Below are 22,415 nucleotides of genomic sequence, written 5' to 3'. Positions count from 1 at the left end.
TTCTTCTTCCTAACAATTTTCCGGCGAGAACTAGTACACCGGCGCGGCGGTTGGCCGGCCAGAGTGGCGGCGCCACCATGCCGGACCTTAAAAGTTCCTTTTTATTTTTATTTTTTTGCTCTTCCTTTCTCTCTTCTTACCCTCTACTTATTCCTACTCTCAAAATTTTCAAATGACGAAATAATAGCCCTAGATCTACAATTAGTAATAGAAAAAGAAGAGAATGACCTTTTGTGTCGTGTTTGGAACGGCGGTTGACTGGATTAGTGGTGTTGTGATGATTTGCAACGGCTGGTCTGTGGGTTACGGTTTTGGACGTCGACGGTATTGCTAGGTCAGTTTGTCGACTTCGGCTACATCGTCATTTGAATCGACTGAGCTCTTCGTGAATGGGGTTCGATTACGGTGTGCCTGGCGTTCGTTGGCTGCGTTCGGATTTAGGCAATACGGTTTGATGCTTGACGGTTTGAATGGATTTTGCGATAGGTTTTGGTGCCGTGTTGAACTCGAGATCGACGGTGATGTTGGTGCTGGAACGATCGATTGGTTTGTTGGTGAATTGGCTTTTGATGTGTTATGTGTAGGGTTTGAATTTGGTTTGAATGTGTTGGGTTATGATTCTGTTTGGTGTATGAATGGTCGCATATGTTGGTTTTGGTTTGATAATTCTTGACATGTTTTGTGACGATGAATTGATTCTGTGAAATGGTGTGTGTTTCGCGATGGAGATTTTTTGTGAATTTTTGGTTTCCCACTTGTGTGCGTGCAGGCTTGCTGATATAATCCCTCGGTTATGCTGGAAATGTGAACATATGTGAACAGAGCGTTGATTGAATTGGGGAGGTAGAAACTGAATTTTGAGTAACTATTTGATTTGGATTTTATCAACTAATAATAATAGAAAATAATAAAAATGAAAATAAATGATAAAAAAAAAAAGATTATGCAAACTTGGACTTTTTGGACTTATCTAAAAAAAGAAATAATTAAATAAATAGAGACTAAATAGAATTAAAGATCAAAATAAAATAAAATTAAAATTAAATGATTTTTTTTTAAAAAAGAAAAAAAAGATGGAAATTTGGACTAAATAAAAATAAGAATAAAGGGAGAAGTGGGCACGACTCGGAACCAAATATGAGGTATTTTAAAAGACCGATCAGGGTCAAGTGACATATGAATGTAGTGTCCATCGACACGTGTCAGTGGTATCTTAGGTCAAAAATTGGGGTACAACAGATGCCCCTATTTAAGTTTCTTCGTCCGGAGATTTGAAGATGTAATCTTTGATTTGATCGGACAGAAGAGACTTAAATACAAAGTACACCAATTTTGGACCTAAGATGCTATGAATGTTCGTGAAATGTTTGTATGAATGTAGGACAGCAAAGATGATTTGACTGGAATGAGAAAGAACAATGGGATACCCAAGTTCGTTGAAGAAAGGGATCCGACTATGCTAAGGGGAAATGTAGTTTCACTAGGGAAAGATTGTCTACTACAGTATTGGTTCGGGACGATAGTTTAATGAAGACAACACTTTTAGCGACATCTCTGGAACAGCTAACGCTGGGGATGACACTATTGAAATTGAAATTGATTGGCGACATTCCTAGAACAGATAAACTGGGGACGACACCATTGAAATTGACTTGATTAGTGACATCACTGGAACAGCTAAGTTGGGGATGACACTTTTGAGATTCCGTAATCCGGTAAACCGGGGAAAGACCCATTTGATATTCTGTAATCCGACAACGCGGGGAATTGAAACACTTGACATTTCGTAATCCGACAATGCGGGGAATTGAAACACTTGACATTCCGTAATCCGACAATGCGGGGAATTGAAACATCTGATATTTCGTAACCGATATACCGGGGAACGACGCATTTGAGATTCCGTAATCCGATAAATCGGGGAAAGACACGTTTGATATTCCGTAATCCGATAAACCGGGGTATGGCATACTTGACATTCCGTAATCCGATAAACCGGGGAAAGACACGTTTGATATTCCGTAATCCGATAAACCGGGGAATGACATACTTGACATTTCGTAGTCCGATAGACCGGGGAAAGACACATTTGATATTCCGTAATCCGACCAGGCGGGGAATGAATTTGATCTTCTGTAATCTGACAAACCGGGGAAAGACACATTTGATATTTCGTAATCCGACCAGGCGGGGAATTGAAACATTTGATATTCCGTAATCCGACAAAGCGGGGAAAGACACATTTGATATTCCGTAATCCGACAATGCGGGGAATTGAAACACTTGATATTCTGTAATCCGACAAAACGGGGAATGATGATTTTGACCTTCCGTAATTCGTTATACCGGGGAATGAAACACTTGATATTTTGTATTCCGACAAAACGGGGAATGATGATTTTGACCTTCCGTAATCCGTCAAACCGGCGAGAGACACATTTGATATTCCGTAATCCGACAATGCGGGGAATTGTAACACTTGACATTCCGTAATCCGACAAAGCAGGGAGTGAGATACTTGAGAAGATAAAGATTGAGTGACATCTCGTTTTCTGACAAAGCAGGGGACGACACTTTTGAGAAAATAAAATGTGATTTCAAACTATTCATTGGTTGGAACTGACCGTTTAAAACATGATGAAAGGTAAACTCAAGCGGTCCGTTGTTTAGGACTGGCAACTTGAAATAATTGAGGACTGAGACGAAAGGATACGACCAAGCAAGACTTTGGGCGACTGATGCAACCATCTATGAATTGATATTGTGTGTGAATATGTGAAAATATTAATGTATGAATGTATGATTGTATGAATGTATGAATGTAACTTGTACGACTGTATAAACTGTACGTGACAGGTGAACTTGATGAAACCAGACAAAACAGGTAAGATGGGAGGCGAACTGGCATCGCAGTACAAACACTCGGCAAACTTCCTTGGAGATGATACTATTTTGAATAAATCAAGTCGTTGACGGTGTAAAACCCAGCACAAGGTAACAATTAATGCCTCATAGGGAGAAAACCCATTGTTGACCACAAGTCTGGAAGAAATCGCCATTTGTAAACCGGCGCAGAGCGTACTTCGGCCTGCTTCAACAGTCATTTTTTTGCATAATTTTTTGTTTATTTTTTTCTTTTGAAAATCCCTAACTTTTTCCTGGACCGCCCTTTCGGGTTTTCAATCCACCGGGAGTATATTCCTTTTTTGTGCCCCTAATTTTTGCCTGGACCGCCCTTTCGGGTTTTCAGTCCACCGGGACGCTCTCTATTGCCTAAGCCGCCTTTTCAGGTTTTCAGCTTAGCGAGCTCTTTTTGTATTTTTTTTTTTTTTGTATTTTTGGATTGTTATAACATCTTGCTCATGGAAGAAGTCCTCTCCATAGTGCTTAGCCCTGTTTCTCTTACGGAGTGTAACCGTTCTCGAGGCGGATGTTGACGTACACTTCATCTACTCAAGAGTTCAAAGAAAGTTTGTTTGTTGTTCACACTTTTCAAAAGATGTAAAAAAAAAGGTTTTGTATTTTGAAAATTTTTGCTTCAAGTATTGCCATAAAAAATAGAAGAAATTTTGCAAAATAGAATAAATGAGAGTTCCAAATAAATGGGCACAGACTCAAATTTGATGAATTGAGTGGTGGCCTGCCAATGGCGTGGCCCCACGTATTTTTGAAAAATTTGAAAAATGGTAAATATATGGGAAGGTACATTGAACACAATAACTATTATTCTCCCTAATAGCTTTGAATGCCCCTGTTTCGAGTTTTTGATCTGCACATGCTTCGAATTGGAGGTCTTTTGATAGTTGGATGCCCCAAGTGGATGGTGCCTGACTGATGCAGTTACTTTGTCATGATCCTTAACTTTTGCATAGATCGCCCTTTTCGGGTTTTCAATCTATCAGGATAATCATCATTTTTTTTGTCTCTAATTTTTTCCTGGACCGCCCTTTCGGGTTTTCAGTCCACCGAGACGCTCATTTTTGCCTAAGCCGCTTTTTAAGATTTGCGAATTACCGAGCTTTTACTTTTTGACAGAGTATTTCTTGACTGCACCGGCATTCATAGGATGTGTGTGTTTGTCACCATCCATAATTGTAAAAGTCATTACGCATGGGCCTTCATAACCAGGCATCCACTTGCCCCTAGAGTCTGGTTGGAAAGTAGTACAAGGTTCCCTTCTTGAAATTCATTGGGACGAACCTTTTTGTTAGAAGCTTATTTCGAACCTCTTTTGATATATTCGTACAAGGTCGTCATGCGTTTAAATTCGATCAAGCTTGGACTTTAGCAGAACTCCTATTGACGGGACTTCGACCTTCACGAGAAGCACGACCTCCATGTTGCATATTGGGGAAGGAGGGGGGTTGCCCCTGTTGAAATGTGTACTGAAGTACGATATCTGAGCAATGCGAATGGTAGCACCCCGAGCCAGTCTTTGTAATTGAATGTCATCTTCTAGACAATCTCCTTGATATTTTGTTCGCAGCTTTAATGGCTAAGATGCCCCAGTATGTGACAGATCTCGTCGGGAATCTCTTCATTCTCCTTCTTCAGCTTCGGACACAGGGAACTCACGGTTGGAAGAGAGTACTTGATTAATGTGTTCAACGGGTTTATTAATGCATGATTTGATTATTGATTTTGACAAGTGAGTATAAGTTATGATTATGAAGATATTTGAGAATGATTATATTTTTTGGTTTTTTGTATTACCAATTTTTTTCAGAAAAAAAAAGCATAAAATAAAACAAAGTCGGGATCAAAACGACTTTTTTACTAATGATGGAAAATACATGAAGCAAAAAGCCTTACACAAGTTCACTTTCTTCTCGGGCGGGACAAAAGGATTTTTTTGAAAAGCAAAACGCAAAAAGCAAACATTATTTGAACAAATAAGTAGTAGAAGGAACAATGACAGCTGCCCAATTGTGGCTACACGCTCGGATTCAAATTCTTGAAAGCAACACATCTTCGTCGATCAACTTCTGGACTTCAATCTTCAAGGAGAAACAGTGCTCAATGTCATGACCATGTGCTCCTTGATGGAAGGTACAGGAGAGGTCAGGTCTCCACCCAGCCGGCAATTTCGTAGGTATCGGCGGAGGTGGTCTGGTCTGGACAAGGTTCCTTTTAAGCAAAAACGGAAGCAACTCTGCGTACTTCATAGGAATCGGATCGAACTGCAGTGCTTTTGGAACCTGTTGTTGAGGTTGTTGCATGTACAGTGACTGAGGTTGTTGTTAAGGCCTTTGCCGGACAAGTAGCTGACCCTCGGGGGACAGGGTGTTATCTTGGATTAACCTCTGGACTACAGTCCTGAAAGCAAAACATTTCTCGATGTCGTCACCTGGTGCCCCTTGATGAAATGCACAAGAAAGGTCAACTCTATACCCCATTGGCAATCTTTTCGGCACCGGAGGAGGTGGTCTAGTTTGGATTAGGTCCTCCTTAAGCAGAGTGGGAAACAGCTCCGCATATTTCACAGGGATTGGATCAAACTTCGGTGCCCCCTGAGCCTGATTTTGAGGAATAAACTGTTGCAGAGCTTGTTGTCGAGGTTGTTGGGTACATAGTGGCTGAACTTGTGTAGCCATCAATGAAGATACTAAGTTAGTTAACTTCTCTACCTCAGCCCGAAGTGTTGTTACCTCTCCAGGAAGTTCGTGGACCTCTTGCTCAAGATGATCCATCTTTTGTGTTTGCACGAATGTCTGCATATGCGGACTGAAGTTGAAGGACGACATCGGACCACTTTTGAAATGGGTTGACCTCTGTTGGAAAAGACAAATTCTGTGAGACTCGGTTTTGAAACTTTTATGAATGCAAAATGATGTATGATGCTTATGCAAAAGATGGACAAATTTTTTTTATTTTATCGAAGGACTCGCCAAAGCAATTGTAAACATCATAAGGAACATTGTTTCATTTGACAATTCGTAATATTAAAACAGTAGCAAAGCCAAAGACAAAGTCCCCGACAAAGCTAAGGTCTGGTTTAAGACTTCTGAAATTGTATTCCCTAGTGTCCCTCTTTTATAAGGCCCACACCTTTGATGTTTACAAGGAATTATCTAGGTCCTTCGATATGAATGGGAAAATTTTTATGGATGTATGCATGTATGCATGATTATGCTACACAAACAGTGAAAACATGGTGAGGTTAAGTTCATAATGTTGGAGTCAAGGGTAACAACGCCATTTGGTAAGGACTATGGTTTCAATTGCACTTGTAACAAGGGTTCTACCAAGTTCCCAAATTGCAACCCCTTTTTGAATATATCGGTGTATAGGAATGCTCCTAGTCCAATAACATTCATAAGGTAGTCTAGTTTGAGTGTAGTATCGCGTATCAACTAAAGTCAAGAATGCTCTTGGTTTAGCCATCGCACTACGTCCTAAAAAGGCCAAGATGGGTTAAGGGTAACTAAGGTCCACAACTTCACAGGACACTCACATTGAAAGTAATAACGTCGACATGAATGCTCATGACAACAAGATTACTACCTTCCGTGGGGCCTCCACCGAGTAGGGTTATCACATGTACACATGGTCCAAGAATGCTCTTGGTATGGCACTATGATTATACCCTGTCCTATCTTATATTTCTCTCAAGCCCAGGTTAGGACTTATCTCACCACTCCCGTTAAGAAAGGAGAAAGAAGAAGGAAGAACAAATATACACGTAATTTCCATCTTTTATTTTTTGATTTTTTTAAGCAAGTTATAACACAATAGTTAAATAAAGCCAAGTTAGGCTCAACCCACTTATGGGGTTCCCCAGTAAAGTCGCCATTTCTGTCGCATCATTTTTCGGAGATCAAGGCTATTTGATTAGCTTTTGACTTACTAATTTATTTCACGACTGAACATTTTAATTTTTTTATAAAAGGGGAAAAAGTTCAAACCACCCCATATTGAAAAGATTTAGGGTTCGGGGGTTAGTTATACAAAGGGAAGGTATTAGCACCCTTTATGTCCGTAGTACTCTACGGGAACCTCTTGGTTTCATTTAATTAATGTGCTATAAACTTGCTTTTTACTTAAAAGAAGGAACTTAAGAATAATGATTAAAAGAAAAAAAAGGAGACCTATTTATCTACATTTTTATTGATTCGGAAGGACAAGTCCTTTGTCTACATACCCGTGAGGGATCAAAATCACGTTGTTCGTGGTAGAAATTGACGTTTGCTTGGTTTGGTGTTTTTTATTAGTTTTGAAAAAGGTTTTAAAATGAAAAGCCAAGTGGCAAAATAAGCTTGTTTGTATTTTTTGTATTAAAGAAAAGAGACTCAAAATAAAATAAAATTGATTAATATTTGATTAAGAAAAGAAAATAAAAAAGGATCACTTGATTTAGGATCAAGGTTTATTTAAGAAAATATTTTTGTGATTTTATATTATTTGCATGTTTTTGTTGTTTTCAAATAACTGGAATGAAGTTAAACTAACGGAGCAGAAAAAAAAATAAAAGCGTAAGGACCTTATATTGGCATTGGACCACCACAAGGACCTTTTACCTAAACTACCAAGCATAAAAGTAAACATACACCCACTCACGCACACATGCACCTAAGCTATTACAAAAAACCTATTAATACATTCTAGGGTCTGCGATAAAAATAAATAAATTACATTAAGGCCTATTTTACATTCTAAATTATGTGCGAAAAATAAATATGCATGAATTATATATACATCAAGCCTATATATACATCCTAAATTTCATATGATAAGAAATAAACGATACAAAATAAACATGTATGCAATAAATAGATGAATTTTAAATATGCAGCCTAATCTAATAAATATAAGAATGATAAAATGCAAAAGAAATTGAAAATGCTAGAGAAATTAAAATGCATGAATAAAAATAAAAAAATGATGCAAAAGAAGGGTGCAGGCAGTAAACAGGGGGTGCAGAAAATAAAAAAGCATACTGGGCCTAAACAGATGATGGGTGTGTGTTGCTCTGAAAGGGGGCTCAAACCGGTTCGGTTCAAGCCTGGACCGGTTCCAGGAGAACCGAACCGGTTCAGGGTAGTATATATAGGCTGTGACTGGTTTTTATTTCATTTTAAACACAAATTTCTCTCTCTTCCCTATTCTCTCTCAAAGCCGCTCACTCCTCTCTCTTTATTTTGTTCTTCTTCCTATAAATTTTCCGGCGAGAACTAGTACACCGGCGCGGCGGTTGGCCGACCTGAGTGGCGGTGCCACCGCGCCGGACCTTAAAAGTTCCTCTTTTTTTTTTATTTTTTTGCTCTTTCTTTCTCTCTTCTTACCCTCTACTTATTCCTACCCTCAAAATTTTCAAATGACGAAATAATAGCCCTAGATCTACAATCAGTAATAGAAAAAGAAGAGAATGACCTTTTGTGTCGTGTTTGGAACGGCGGTTGACTAGATTCGTGGTGTTGTGATGATTTGCAACGGCTGGTCTGTGGGTTACGGTTTTGGACGTCGACGGTATTGTTGGGTCAGTTTGTTGACTTCGGCTACGTCGTCATTTGAATCGGCTGAGCTCTTCGTGAATTGGGTTCGATTCCGGTGTGCCTGGTGTTCGTTGGCTGCGTTCGGATTTGGGCAATACGGTTTGATGCTTGACGGTTTGAATGGATTTTGCGATAGGTTTTGGTGCCGAGTTGAACTCGAGATCGACAGTGATGTTGGTGCTGGAACGATTGATTGGTTTGTTGGTGAATTGGCTTTTGATGTGTTATGCGTAGGGTTTGAATTTGGTTTGAATGTGTTGGGTTATGATTCTGTTTGGTGTATGCATGGTCACATATGTTGGTTTAGGTTTGATAATTCTTGACAGGTTTTGTGATGATGAATTGATTATGTGAAATGGTGTGTGTTTTGAGATGGAGATTTTTTGTGAATTTTTGGTTTCCCACTTGTTTTGAGATGGAGATTTTTTGTGAATTTGTGGTTTCCCACTTGTTGTGCTGGAAATGTGAACAGATTTGAACAGAGCGTTGCTTGAATTGGGGAGAAAGAAACTGAATTTTGAGTAACTATTTGTTTTGGATTTTATCAACTAATAATAATAGAAAATAATAAAAATGAAAATAAATGATAAAAAAAAAGATTATGCAGACATGGACTTTTTGGACTTATTTAAAAAAAGAAATAATTAAATAAATAGAGACTAAACAGAATTAAAGATCAAAATAAAATAAAATTAAAATTAAATGATTTTTTTTTAAAAAAAGAACAAAAAGATGGAAATTTGGACTAAATAAAAATAAGAATAAAGGGAGAAGTGGGCCCGACTCGGAACCAAATATGAGGTATTTTAAAATACCTCTGCCGAATTTTTCACTGAAAAAGTCCTTCCGATCAGGGTCAAGTGACGTATGAATGTAGGGTCCATCGACACGTGTCAGTGGTATCTTAGGTCAAAAATTGGGGTATGACACCCTGACTGTAGCATAGGAACTTAGTTTTCCTCTGCTCTTGAGAAAATTTGCTTCTCTCTATCTTCGTGTGGGAATTTGTTTTTCCCTGAATGTAGCATAGGAATTTATTTTTCCTCTGCTCTATGTGGTGAAGGATGTTAAAACATCCTGTGTACAGGAACTTATGTTCCCTAGATGTAGCTTAGGAATTTATTTTTCCTTAGCTCTTGAGAGACTGTGCTATTTATCTGATCCGCGGCTGCATGTCTCCGATATAGTGTAATACCTCTGCCAGCTGAAGTTGTGATTGAAGAGTCGTGAGGTATTCTATGTATGCACACTCTTGCTATCTCTAGAGTGATATTGCCTGCTACTCCTTCTTCTTGAGTATGTGTTTGTGATGACTTTAAGAAGTGTATCTAAGATATCTCTTTAGATTCTGTGTGCTAGTTGTTTCTTCATAGGTATGTGTTCATGCTCATGGAGAAATAATCTTATGTATCCCTCTTTATTCTTTGGATTTGGCCTTAATTTGTTTTAGCCAAAAATTTGCCAAAGGGGAAGATCGTTGGGTATTTGTGTTGGCTGCATTATTGCTAAAAGAAATATCCTTGTTTTGTAAGTTGGAACCAATGTTCCAATATGTGGTTAGGCATCTCTGTAAGATATTGGATACAATGTTCCAACATCCTGGCACGGTTCAGTGTGCCTGAGTTCATGGCTTTTTGTAAGCGCGCCCTTTATTGTTTAAGGAAACAATATTTCCTTATCTTATTGTCCAAGCAACACGCATAGCTATACATAATCTGCTGTGGAATATTTCTAAAGTAGATTTTATATTTTAGGAAATATTTGTTATTGGCTGGAACGATCCTATAAATGTTCCGACTAAAAACAAGACTCTAATGTTTTGATTTCTGTTTTGCAGATTAGCTGAACCGATCTGCTTTGTGCTAAAGCCCAACGAAGTATTTAGCCTAAGCTGCTTCAGTATATAAACAAGACTCTAAGACCTAATTACTCATTCAAGCCGTGGTACTAAAAAGTTTATATTTTTAGGGTTTTGAGTCTACATGTATCCTACTCTTGTATCATGTTGATGCAAGTTTAGAATCTTTATTGTGTGTCTTTCTTGTATCGTCTGTGATACTTGTTTAGGAGTGTGTGTGTGTGTGTGTGTGAGTATTGATACTCTTGTGTACTACACCGAAGTTGTGAAACAAGGTGTTAGTTGTTTGTGTTTGAAGGTAACTTCAACTTTGTGTTTTGGTTTAGGTCTGATAGGTCACAAGGGCTGTGACTGACCATTGGGATAGTGAGATGGGATCTCAGATCTAGGAGTTCCTAGGTTGAAGTCTATACGGGTAGGTCCTAGGTCACATAATGTGAACGAGGAGTTTGCTGAGAGCTATTGAATAAGGACTACACTAGTGGATTTCCTTCCAGGCTTGGTAGCCCTCAGACATAGGTGTGTTTGTCACCGAACTGGGTCAACAAACTCATTGTGTTCTTTACTTTCCGGTCATTTATTTTCTTGTTTTTATTTCTGTTTACTACGTGATGTTGGAACATTGAACGAAACATTGCAAACGTTAAAACATCTGACAGAACATATTAAAACAAGTGCGCTAGAATTTCAGTTAATCTTGTTTATGCTGCTATGTCTATGCCTTTTGCTTGAGGACAAGCAAAGATTCAAGTATGAGGGAGTTTGATGAGTCAATAATGAGTCATTAATTAGTGTATTTTATTTAATATTTAAGTTTATTTTAATTAAATTTGATATGTTTTTATTTCCTTCTAGAACTATTTTACTTCAATTGCAAGTTATTGGCTAAAATTTGGTTTTAGTCCCTACAAATATGCCTCATTTTGGTTTTAGTCCCTGTAAAAAAAATTTGTAGTTTTTTGTCCTTGTAAAATATTTTGTTTTTTAAAAAGGTCCCTGCAAAATATTTTGTTTTTGAAAATAGTCCCTTCAGGGACTATTTTAAAAACAAAAAAATTTTCAGGGACCAAAAACTATAAAAAAAAAATTTACAGTGACTAAAACCAAAACGAGGCATATTTGCAGGGACTAAAACCATGTTTTAGCCTATTTTATTTTAGTAACAAATATTTGAAAGATGTAGTCTTGGAGCAAAACAAGGGAGAATTGGAGTTGATTCATCCCAAAAGTATGAAGATCTCATACAAAAATATCTTGTGCAAGGATTCATGCCAAAAATATGAAGATCTCATACAAAAATATCTTGTGCAAAGAATTTGAAGATCTTGTGCAAAAATATAACAAGTGGCGCTCCCCATATTACCCTTTTACTGCTTTTGCTTCTTTGACAAAGCTGCCTATTTTAGTATTTCTGACCTAGAGCCCATGGTTTTTTGTGCAACACTTTAGTGATTTAATTCTTGAGGCTCAAGTCAATGTTAGAATATAAATAGAGCAGCCATCTAGTTGTAAAACCATCTTTTGTTCTTCGAAATAATAAGTGACAATTGTTTCTTTGAATAAAAGTTCACTCTTTATTTTATGTTCTTCTTCTTCTCTTCTATGTCTACAATGAACGTGAGTGAGTAAACTCTTCTTGTCTTGGGATTGTTGGATAAGTCTAATGACGTAATCCTAATCAAACCAAGCCATAAACCCTAATTTTATATAAATCTATTTTCTAATCTAATTTCACTGTTTTTTTAATGAATTAACAAATACCAAACTCATAAAGCGAACACGGAGGGTTAGTGTTTGTTAATTCATCATCACAAATATCAATTCATAAAGCGAACGCGGAGCTTTGATATTGGAGCAAGTGAAACTAGACAAGGATTGCGAAACATGAGAATAGTCTAGAAAACCTTGAGACACATAAAGTTTCGTTCTTCAAGGATTTTAATAGCAATCAACCATGAGAATAAGCGTGGTTGCTAGAGGAACACACTAAATGACTTTGAGAGAAGCTTTGATACGCTTAAGAGAAACTTGTCCTTAGAAAGTGGGTCCAATATAAAGTTCTGGTTTAGGGTTTGTTTTGTGAAGGATCTGTCATCTAGATGAACCAATAATCTCAAGGCGCTATTATTTTTATTATTTTCTTTTAATTAAAAATCCAAACTTTATAACTTAAAACTCTTTTCTAATCATTGCTGAAGTTAATTGAATTCATAACTCCTTGTCGGAACGAAACTCTCTTTTTACTACTTTGGTAAACCGTGCACTTGCGGATTTATGTCAACAATCATCTGTAAAAAACGACCACAAATTCAAGCAAAAATAGCATTCATATGGAACACTCATAATTGAAAATATTTAGGTATCTAACAACCTAAAATGGATATGAAAAATATTTAGCTCTAAATCTCACCGGTTTTGCTATTCGGAAAAGAGATGGTGGTCCTATAAGTACCTTCACTAGCAAGCCCCAGAAAGTATCATGCTTTCGAATGTAAGGGTAAACTAGCCTCTACTGTAAATGCTTTAACTGACTACCTAAGACTAAAACAAATTTAAGCATAAAAGGAAATGTTGTAATTGTAGATGCAAAAGAAATAAAATTTTATTAGATAATACTTGGAGGATTTGCAACAGAAAAAGAAAAGAAATTGATTACTCAAATCATCTCAGCTTAGCAAAAAATAAAAATGCAGAAAATAAAAATAAGGGGTTGCCTCCTATTCATCGCTAGTTTAACGTTTGAGTCCCGACGATTAATAGGTTGCCTCCTATCCAGCGCTTCTTTTGAGTCATTAGCTTGAGGAAATAGGTTGCCTCCTATTTAGCACTTGTTTAGCGTCTCGAGCCTGATAGATATGTCGAACTTGTGCTTGGGAGCCCATGTCCTTCAGGCTCCTTGATTACATCCTATTCATCAACCTTTAGGTTAGGTTTTTCCTTCGTCACACCATCCTGCTCAGGGTAACGGTACTGTCCAGAAATTTTGTAGGTGATGTAGTCTTTTCCTGATCTTATGATAATTTCCCCTCGATCCATATTATTATAGTCCGGGAAGTGGCGCGAAAAGGTCTCACCAAGATCATTTAACTCTATCTAATCTCTTCAATTCGATAACTGCCACCTAAATAGGGAAAGTGAATCCATCAACATCAATATCCACAATCTATATTACACCTTCAACATTCTTGAGAGAACCACTAGCAAGTCATATTCTTACATCGCAAGGATTTAACTCCAACCCTCCAATATTATTGAATATATAGTGATAGTGGCATCATAATTGCGCTAGATCCAAGGTCATACATTACTTCTACAACATAGAATCCCTTGATGGTAACTGGTATGCTAAAACATCTAGGGTCTTCCTTCTTCTTCGGAGTCTCGTTATCATGTTTCTTACGATCTTCCTTGGTAACAACGACCATATTCTCATGAAGTGGTTCACCGATGGGTGAGAATAAGTATCCAAAAGTTTGTTGCAACATTGGTTCTTGGTCATCTTCATGGTTTGTAAGACATCCCTGAGAGTGGACCATTCCTTCACCATATGCTTTAATGCTTATGTGACCTTGCTTTCAGTTGTCAGAGGATTAATCTCTTTCATTTCATCCTTTTTCACTTCCATCATTTTGCAAGTTTCATTCCTAGGATTATCTAGAGTTGTTCCAAAAAATCTTATTCTTGCAGAATTTGCAAATTAAGTAGACAGTTGTCCCATCTGCACTTCCAAGTTCTTTACAACAATTTTGTGTCACTTTTGTATCTCTTCAACTTCCTTATCTAGTCTTTCAAGTTTCCCCTGGGTATTCTTCATAACTTGAGAGAAGATCTCTTCTAGACTTTACCTTGGTTGTGTTGTATAAAATGCTACGAAGACCTGCAAAACAAAAACGGTGAGATGATCTGAGACGTGCTGATCGCACTGTCCTCAAGGATTTTCCGCGTATAGAACGCTAACCCCCCAGGATTTAACAGACCCTTCTCGATAAATCGAGGATTCAGAACTAGCAAGGAATATTATATAACAGGAAGTGTAACCCACAAGAAATTATAAAAGAGTGTAGCAAGTGTTTTGTTTCTTTCTGTACGTAAGTTTTTTTTTTCTTCTAAAAAGTTATGTACACCTTATATGCTACTCAAGCCTATATATAAGTATATTTCAAAACTTTTCAAAGTAACCGTTTAGCCACACAAAAATGAACGTAAGAATAATCATAAAGGTTGGCATTATGTTTCTTGATTTTAAGAATTTAAGGCACAAGATTTGTCATACAAACAAACATGTACGTTACTTAATTATAAGCCTTAAAACCTTTGTCTAATAAAATGCCAATGGTCAAAATAGAGATTAAACAAACTTCAATGACATATACGGTTACTCTTATTTTGAATTAAATACTTTTTGCTAAAATATTTTCAATTAAAAAAGAGGGACAAAAAATATATACTTGAAAACTTTTGAAATATCAACATAATTTACAACAATCCCCCACATATTTCAAAAGTTTAAAAGAAGATTATTAAAAAATAATTTTTGGGTTAACACTTGGATGTAACGCATCAAACTGGTGTAGCAAGCTATATGAACCAGCCCTAGAATGATAAACTTAACATACAGTGAATTTGGTGTAGCAAGCTATATGAACCAAAGACACTTACGTATGTTAGAGGTCTACCACCCGCATCACACCCCCACAATTCTTGCTGTTGGCGCTGTGGTGCGCGAATAGGCCGTGCGCGTGCTTGGATTTTTTCATGAGTGCTCCAGAGATTTCGCCAAAATCTCATACAAGCGGCCCCACTTGACACTCACATAGGTGATTTCATCAAGTGTATGCTGCAAATCATACACCACTCATAAGAGATATGAAATTCATTAAAAGCTACATTTGCTTATCCTCTCAATAATGCAGTGTCTAGCACTTCTCACTCACACCATAGGAAAGAGACAAAAACAAAAATTATTTAATTTAATTTTTGGTGCTAGCAGAACTAACAAGTGACTTGTTTTTACCCATATGAACCTTATTCATGGGATCTCCAATCACAAAGGTTGGGTTCCTATCACTTATTAATTTCGAATGGCTTAAGTCTAATTCCCCTCGATGTGTCACATATTATTTTCCTCCCCAGGGGCTTTATCGGATCCGCTAAACTCATAAATATTGATTAAGACGTCTCTTAATCAATTAATATCATGTTAACTCGAGTCTCATGAACTCGATATATATTATAGATTTATACAGGTCTACTTAGATATTTACTAAGCGACAACTCTCCACAATGAGTAAAATTAATACTCATTGGTTTCAAATCAAATTAACATCATCGCATTATTTTAACACAATGGCTCGTACACTCTAAGCAATATTACAATTCACATTATAATTACAATTCACATTATAAAGTAATTTTGCAAGAATGAAAACCACTAGTAATCTTGATTACCACAATTCTGAATGGTATACTCTATTAATGTCAGCAATATAGATGACTCGAGTAGTGTAGCCTTGCAAGTACACTTATCCACAATATAATGCCAAAATAAAATTAAATAAATATAATCAATTCTTTAGCATTTGTGAAACTTTCAGATTTGTAAACTTAATTATAAGAAAAACATGTAAAATGTTGTTCATGCATTAGAGAGAATGTAGTTACAGACAAGGGATTTCATACAAATGCATATATTCTTATATACTTTCTCTCATATATAACAGGTTCACATTTATCTATCAAACCATGCACATTCAAAATATGATTTTCTAATTATAAAACTTGTCACAATATGATAGTTATGAATTAACAACAACTAAATCATGATGACAGTACAAAAGTGAGATCCTGATAAAATTACATATAGAACTTTAGTTAACACAGAACTGAAGAATTGAATAGGTTGCATGCACATTATACAAACAGGAATTTCATTTTGCATATAGAATTTCTAGCACAACAATGTTATGCACAGACTGCACATGGTGGCAATTAAATGGAGTATTAACATTTGTCAAAAACATAGAGTTTTAATATAATATAATATCATGAATATATATTTAACTGAAGCAGAATATATAGAAAAGTAAATTCAAAAATGAATAGATGATAAAATTACACACAGAACTAATGAATTTATTTCTATATGTCATTGTCTCATTTCAATTCCATAATATAAATATGATAGATAGATACCGAGACCATACACAGAAGGAGAACTAATGAATTTGAAACTTGAGAAACAATATGGCATTTGGCATCACGTGTGGTCAAGATTTTTAAATCTAGAACAATGACAGTTTTTAAAAATAAGAAAAACACTCAAATTAAAATCATGTAGAACAAATATAAGTAAGAAAGCAAACAACAGTCAATTCAATAAAATGAAATCACATGATTTGACAAAAAGCTTTTCAGCCATACTTATTCTAACTGCAATACTGATAAGAAACTGAAGAAACTAATCCCTCTTAAAGAGGAACCTAATTATGCATAACTTCAGCAATGTTTAGAACAAAGAGACCCTTGTCACAATAACCTTTCCCCACAAATACATTATTCTTTGTCATTACAATCTTGTCAGACTCGAATGACACTTTAATCCCACCCTTGCTCAAAAGAGCCACAGAAATTAGATTGGTCCTTATCTCCGGCACATGTAAGACATCACTTAAAGCCAAGGTCTTTCCCGATGTGAGCTTCAACATAACTTTTCCTTTTCCCGAAACAGCAGCAGTTCGAGAGTCACCAAGATAAACATGTTCTTCTCCATCCCCCACAGTAGTGTAGGAGGTGAAGGCATCTTTAGTAGCACATATATGTCGGGTAGCTCCAGAGTCTACCACCCATTTGTTCACATCAGTCACAATGTTTGCTTGAGCAATGACCGCAGCAATAATGTCATCATCTCCTTCAGCCAAATTAGCTTCAGGAGGATTCTCATCTTTCTTTCGGTATCTGCACTGAGGTGCATAATGACCTTTCTTACCACATACATAACAGTGGCCAGCTTCCTTTTTGAAAGTGGGATTAGTAACACGAGGAACATACTTATTTTTATTGTGACCAGGTTTATGATTAGGTTTGTTATCATACCTCTTCTTCTGATTAGTGTTGTTCTGGATCAGATTTGCTTGGGAAGTTAATGCCTTTGCCTTTGCTGCCATGCTCTCTTTTCGGGCAATTTTTCAATGAGAATTCCGGCAACGAACTCGTCCGGGAGAGGAATATTTTCAGCCTTTAATTCTTCAATCAGCTTGTGATATTCATTGATTTGATCCTTAATGTCTTTCTCTTCTGACATTGTCCAGCGGTAGTAGTTGCCTATGACGAAGTTTTTCTTTCCAGCATTTTCAGCGGTGTATTTCAGAACCATTGAATCCCATATTTCCTTCGCTTCCTTGTATGAACAATAGACATCGAATAACTCATTAGATAAGGTAGTCATAATAGTGTGACGACAAACCTTATTTGCATGTTCCCATATGTCGACTTCTTTTTGAGTTGATGAAGACGGTGGCTTGGAGTTGGTGAGGGCTAAAGCGACACCGTGTAAGTCGAGTGTTGAGCTGATGCGCTCCTGCCATCTTCGAAAATTCTGACCAGCAAAGACTTCAATCTTTGAAACGTCGGGAAACGGTTTGGCATAGTTGATGGTTGGCACAACAAGAGTTTGTTGCTGATCTTTTGGAGCATCGTTTTTGGGAGGTGGAACTGCAGAGCCATTGTTGGAACTGTCTTCGTTAGTCATCGTAAAATCCTTGAGATTGTTGTATAAAATGCTACGAAGACCTGCAAAACAAAAACGGTGAGATGATCTGAGATGTGCTGATCGCACTGTCCTCAAGGATTTTCCGCGTATAGAACGCTAACCCCCCTGGATTTAACAGACCCTTCTCGATAAATCGAGGATTCAGAACTAGCAAGGAATATTATATAACAGGAAGTGTAACCCACAAGAAATTTTAAAAGAGTGTAGCAAGTGTTTTGTTTCTTTCTGTACGTAAGTTTTTTTTTTCTTCTAAAAAGTTCTGTACACCTTATATGCTACTCAAGCCAATATATAAGTATATTTCAAAACTTTTCAAAGTAACCGTTTAGCCACACAAAAATGAACGTAAGAATAATCATAAAGGTTGGCATTATGTTTCTTGATTTTAAGAATTTAAGGCACAAGATTTGTCATACAAACAAACATGTACGTTACTTAATTATAAGCCTTAATACCTTTGTCTAATAAAATGCCAATGGTCAAAATAGAGATTAAACAAACTTCAATGACATATACGGTTACTCTTATTTTGAATTAAATACTTTTTGCTAAAATATTTTCAATTAAAAAAGAGGGACAAAAAATATATACTTGAAAACTTTTGAAATATCAACATAATTTACAACAGGTTGTTGCTGCTGAGTTCCTTGGGGGAGGGGGGTTTATCTGTGGTGGTTGTAGAACATTGTTGCTTGGGTAAGAGAAGTTTGGATGTTCTGCCCAACCTGGATTGTAATTGTTTGATTATGGATTCCTCTACTGCCTAGAATAATTCCCCATATACCTCACCTGATCCTTTAAAACCCCCAAACTTTCTCGTAAGCATGCATCACTTTCATGTGTTTGCTCACATACCTTACAGTAGGCTTTTACAGATAGTTGTGCAACTTCACGAGCTTCCAACCTTTTTGCTAATGTTTCTAGTTGTATGTTGAGAAGTTTATTACTAGCAAGTAAAACACCCTGATTTTTTAGATCTATCATACCTTTCTTCTTTGGGGTCACCTCTTCCTCACATTGTCCTCGACATTCATTCAAAGACATGTTGTCAATCAGCTCTCGTACCTCACTATCTGTTTTAATTTCATGGTTCCTCTTGCAGAAGAATCTAGTAACATCTGAGTATCTGGTTTTATTCACGTAGTGAAGGCTTACATAATATCCATTTCCGAAATCTTGTGATCGGGACACCTCTTCAATAATAGCTTGAACCTTTCCCATGCATCATAAAGAACTTCACCCTCGTTGCTTTAAGCTGGAAATCTCCTTCTTCTTATGCAAGTGTTTTGCAGTTGAGAAATACCTGCCCAAGAACTCTCTTTTGAGATTATCCCAAGTCTCGATTGTACCACATGGTAGTGTATCCAGCCAATCCTTTGCTCTTCCGGTTAGAGAATACCTAAACAACCTGAGTCATTTCTCTGATTCCGACACCCCAGCTGGGTTGATTGTGCTACAGGCATCCAGAAAGTGTGTCAAGTGAGAGTTGCAATCTTCCGACTCTTTACCTAAAAATTGATTAGATTTCAAATTCATCATAACACTATACTTAATGTCAAACACCACAAGGTTTGCTGGTTGGAAACCAAGTGATACTTCATCCAAGTTATCTAGCCTCCCATAGTATCCTAGGGTAATGGGGCGTTCGTCTCCCATTTATGACTCGTCAGATGTATAGTCGTGAATTGGGATTGTTTCTGGTTGCTCTATCTTTTCTCTTGCAAGTTAGGCCACTTTCTGAAGTGCTCATTCAATTTTGTCTATGTTTGGATCAAATTGCAAAACATCTGTCTTGGTATTAAGGATAAAACAAACTATACATAGTTCTTATTAGGACAAAGTCAACTGGAAAATTAAATGCAGAAAATTAGATGACTTAAAAATAAATGATAGAAAAATAAAGATAGAAAATAATCAATTTGAATTGCTTAGTTGAAAATATCAACAATCCCCGACATCGGCACCAAGAACTTGATGTGTGGATTAGCCAAGTGTACCAAATTGTTTGTCTAGTAATTAAGTGATAAGTAGAGTATTGCATCCACACAGATTGTTGTTTCGTCCATATAATCCACGTTACTAATTTTTAAGTTGGCGATATAATAAAAGAGTTAAGGGTTAGATGCTTGGAATTTTTATTTGTTTGCAACAGAGCAAGCTTACCTAGTTTGCTTCCTGAAAAGTAAGCATCGGTTAGGATTCTTCGAATCCCCTCTATTTATATTGTTTGATATTAAATAACAGTAATGTCGTCGTTTATTTATCTTAAGTATATTATACAAGTAATGAGGCTGTTGGGACGTTACTACCCAAATAGGTTGGAAGATGCACCCGATGATCACACGGTGATCCTTATGTGTAGGGTCAATACTTCTCGGTGTACTAGGTCTATCGCTCCAATGTTTGGTTCCACCTACTGGTCACATGGTGATCCTTACGTCTGGTGTCATACCACCTCAAAGGTAACTGAAAACATAGACTTTATGTTGTCTTTCCACCATTTCCCAAGGCAATGAAAACCAAGGTTCCTTCTTAGGTCCACCCATCTATGAATCGTAGGACACTCGTAGCTCTCTCTCTCTCTCTCTCTCTCTCTCTCTCTCTCTCTCAGTAGTTCTACAAATGGGCAGCCCTATCAGTGTCTTCCTTACCAAGGTCTAAGAGTATGGTTCTATTAGGCTACAATTTATTTTCTTCAAGCAGACACTTGTTTCCTTAATTATTATCTAGTTACTTCATAGGTTCAACGTAATTTACTCAATAATAGTTATGTCACCTCCTAAGTACTTACTAATAGGGTTAACTCGCTTTCGATATCTTTCGCTAGTTATAAATAATTACTTCTTAAACAGATATAAATATCAAGATATAAGCATCAGGATAGTAATATTAATGTTAGGCCCTGTCACAACCTTTGTATCTAATCTAGGGTGTCACCTACTATAGAAATAAACTAAGGAAATTCCAAATAAAACTTAATAGCGAACAAAAGATAAATAAAATTAAAATGATATTATAATAAATAAATATCCAACAGAAATAAATAGAGGTTCATTTTCAAACTCTAACCTAAAAAGAATTAGCTACACATGCTAACTAAAAACAAATTACTACAGAAAGAAACATACCCTAGAAAATCAAGGAGAAGATAGAAACTTCTCTGAAGCTTTAGAATTGCCTTCCTCTTGAAATGCCACAGTTTAGAATGAGAAATTCTGAATGAAGAAGGTTGGTATTTATAGTGAGAGTTTCTACCTATGTCTGGTTTAAAAGTGCGGGCTATACTCACAAAAAGCAGGAAAAGATATTTGTGCCCCACGCATTTTCGATGCACGAGGCACATGCTCAGTGTGCCTAGTACATGGGACTGTATCACATACCATGCCCCGGGCGCATGGAAATGCCCCAGGTACTTGGTACATGTGCTACGCGCATGGCACCTCTTCCCGTGCCCAATTTCTCTGATTTTCCGTCGTTTTAGGTCTTCGTCTTCAAATAACCTGTCTCGGAACTTTGGAACAAAATTTCTCCCTCTTGTAAGTCTACTGAGGCCTCTTGAATCTTCATTTTTGGTCTTCCTATAAGTCTTCAAAAATCTTCGGATGTTCTTGATTTTCTGATTTGCACGATTTCTTCGTGAATTACTTCAAAAACCCCATAAAAATGCATTGTTCGGGAAAACTAGAATTACAGACTCAATTATAGAAAACATTACAAAAGTCCCGAAATCATAGGCAATCGTTATAATACTCCTCCTTTTTGCTGCTAAAACCTACTGAAAAGGTACTAACACCATTCCAATTCCTTTTTTTTTGTATAGAAGTTCCTTTTTATTATGATTATTTTTTCTTTCAATTACCACATAACTGTTCATTTTCATTATTAATATTTTTCTTTCAATTACCAAATAGCGTTTTCTTTTCCTACTATGTCTCCAAACCCTATTCCATAACCCTAATACTCAATTTGTATATTTTACCTGATGAGATAAAACCACAAGTGCACGGTTTACCGGAGTAGTAATAAAAGAGTATCGATCCGACAGGGAGTTATGATTTCAATTAACTTTCAACAATGATTAGAAAAGAGTTGAGTTATAGAGTTTGGATTTTTAATTTAAAGAGAAATAACAATAATAATAAAAAAGTGCCTTGGGATTATTGGTCCATCATGGTGACAAACTCTTCATCAACCAAACCTTTAAACCTAGAACTTTATGTTGGACCTAATTTCTAAAGACAAGTTTCCCTTTAGCCTACCACATCTCCTTTCGGTCTTAGTGAGTGTGTTCCTCTAA

General features: G+C 36.7%; 1 pseudogene; it reads right to left on the bottom strand.

Moving 5' to 3' along the window:
- Nucleotides 1-18,874: 18,874 nt before the first annotated feature.
- Nucleotides 18,875-19,774, bottom strand: LOC146915545 (uncharacterized; annotated as a pseudogene).
- Between the last annotated feature and the right edge of the window lie 2,641 nt (nt 19,775-22,415).

Source organism: Medicago sativa, chromosome 6 (assembly GCF_051527215.1).
Source record: "Medicago sativa cultivar Bolivia chromosome 6, Bolivia_mono, whole genome shotgun sequence".
Classification (NCBI taxonomy): domain Eukaryota; kingdom Viridiplantae; phylum Streptophyta; class Magnoliopsida; order Fabales; family Fabaceae; genus Medicago; species Medicago sativa.
The sequence above is the reverse complement of the archived record's forward strand: the minus strand, read 5'-3'. Positions and strand labels throughout refer to the sequence as shown.